At 42.4% G+C, this 2,415-nt stretch overlaps 1 protein-coding gene and 1 pseudogene across 1 annotated transcript in view; one reads left to right on the top strand and one right to left on the bottom strand.

Annotated features, from left to right (window-relative positions):
• Rnf144b (ring finger protein 144B) overlaps positions 1–2,415 on the top strand; it is a 226,431-nt gene that overhangs the window by 26,285 nt on the left and 197,731 nt on the right. The gene's annotated exons all lie outside the window — the stretch shown is intronic.
• On the bottom strand, positions 972–1,510 carry LOC101585673 (annotated as a pseudogene).

Here is a 2,415-nt window from a genome sequence, read left to right as displayed (position 1 = left end):
AAAAAAAAACAGCATTAGAAACAATACAAAATTTCACTAAAAGTAATAGGAATTCAACAATGGTTGCTATATTGCATGGTATTATCTTCTGATCTTTAGTAGTTTAGGTTACCAGTTATAAACATGCAAAATTAGTTTAAAAAAACAAAACAAAAATTATAAAAAATTAAAAAGAAAATGAAAACAATTGTAAGCATTAACCATTTCTTTCAAACGATGAGCAGAAATTTCAGTTATCCAAATTGTCCTGCATATATACATAAATACATCTTTTTCTGTCCTTTGTTTTTGTCATATTGATTCTTCTGTCTCAGCTTCCTCAGCTCTGGGATTGTGAGTGCGCACCACCTGGTACTGGGGATTGAACCTGGGTCCTTGCACTTGCCAGGTGGGCACTACTGAGCTATCTCCCCAGCCCTTAATTGCTTATCTTGACTGGAGAATTCATTTTATTGTGGTCCATAGAACTGTAGTCTTCTTTATCTCTTTCCAGAATATCCTTGTGAACATTTTTGACTGCTGGTTTTATGGTCATAATTTCTTTAGGTATTTTATGTCATGGAAGTATCTTATTTTTTCATCAATTTTAAAGATTTTTTTTTCTGTATTTGGGAGAGGGTCTACAGGGTGTATAGGGTCTCACTACGTAGATCAGCCTCATAATGATTCTCCTGTTTTCAGCTTTCCAAGGTCTGGGATTACAGGCGTGCCCATGCCCAATCTCAATTGAAGTCTCAGTGTGCACCACGGGTGGAGCTAGCAGGGCACACTGGGGATCAAACCCTGGCCACTGTGCCCTGCCTAAGCAGGCTGTTTAGTCCTCTGAGCTGTCAGGTCCGCCCTTGAAAGACAATTTTGTAGGCTAAATCAATCTGGGTTGGAGGTTGTTTTCTCTTAGGCTTGAAATACTTCACTACAAGGTCTCCTTAACTTAAAGGCTTATATATATATTTTTTTTCTTTTTCTTTTTTTCGTATTTAGAATAGCACTCTTTATTGCTTAGACATACTGATTTAACACCATTTATTGCCAAGAAGAATTCAAAGCAAGTATACAATTTCTTTTATACTAGAGCAAACCACGAAATCAAGACACAATGTCACCATCAAATATTAATCTTCAGAGAGCAACATAAATCTTAATCTTCAGAGAACAACATTTCCACAAGGTTGTCTTGAAGACACTCAGATTCTACCAGTTTTTGAGGTGCTCCATATTTCAGTGGTGTAGGCACTGCAGTTATTTTCAGTTTTTTTCTGAAATCATTATTTGGATCTTTCCAATACGATTTTTCTCCTACTTGGCAGTAGATGAACACACATCCTTCACTAACGTGCTTCAGCCCCGCTCGAACCACAGGTTCAGCTTACACGCAGTCAGGGCACCAGCTTTTTCCTTCAGCATCCTTAGAACCGCTAAAGTAGGCGAAAATGGTCTTGCCCTGGTGCTGCTCCACAGCCGGGTTAAATTCCTCAAAGCCCGGCATGCTCACCTCCTCGCAGGCAGCCATAAGGACCGCACACAACTTGGGGCTAGAAGAGCCCTTTAGGTCCCGCCGCTAGAGGGCGGGACCACGTAGGGTGGGAAGAAGCCATTTCTGGGTGACAACGGCCGGTTCTCCTAGGTGGTGCTACAGAAGCCTATGCATGCCATAATTCATCCGCATTATCTTCCTGTTTTTAAGCTCTTTCAGTGTTTGCTTTCCTCTCCAAACCAAACTGCTAAGCCTTAATTTGGTTCCGGTTTCGGGCCCAAGGACACTGGCTGCAAAACCTGCTGCTATGCAACACCCAGAACCTTAAGTGGCTCGGGAGCCTCAGCGGCTCCCAGCCTACATTGCGCCTGTTGCTATGACGACTGGGCGAGTGGCCGGAAGCGAGGCCTACTGTAGCTCCCTGCCCGCCTCCCGGTAGCCGTGCCTCACCCAGGCCAGGTGGGCTTGGGTCCGGGTGGAGGTGGGGGATTCCTGGAAGCAGCAAAGGTTTATGTATATATGTATTTATTTATTTATTTATTGGCGGAACCGGGGATTGAACTCAGGCCCTTGCACTTGCCAGGGAAGTGCTTATTCCACTGAGCCATCTCCCCGGCGCAGTAAAGGTTTATATTGAGAAGTCGGCTGTGACTCTGATGGGCTTTGCTTTATAGGTGATTTGCTTGTTTTCTTTCAATATCCTGTTCTTGTGTTGAATTTCTGTGATATTTCCTACGATATACCTTGGTGTAGATTTTTTTCTGATCATGACTAATTGGAGTTCTACATGCCTCACTTTTCTGTATGTCAAATTCTTTGTTCACGCTTGGGAAGTTTTCTGCCATTACTTATGTGACCAGTGTTTTTAGGTCATTAATGGTATGTCCTGCTTTTTCACTGACTCAGATCAATCTTTTGTTAGTTTTCTTTGCGTTACCTAG

The sequence above is a fragment of the Octodon degus genome, unplaced genomic scaffold, assembly GCF_000260255.1.
Source record: "Octodon degus isolate 3935 unplaced genomic scaffold, OctDeg1.0 scaffold00023, whole genome shotgun sequence".
Lineage (NCBI taxonomy): Eukaryota > Metazoa > Chordata > Mammalia > Rodentia > Octodontidae > Octodon > Octodon degus.
This window is presented reverse-complemented; position numbering and strand designations above follow the sequence as displayed.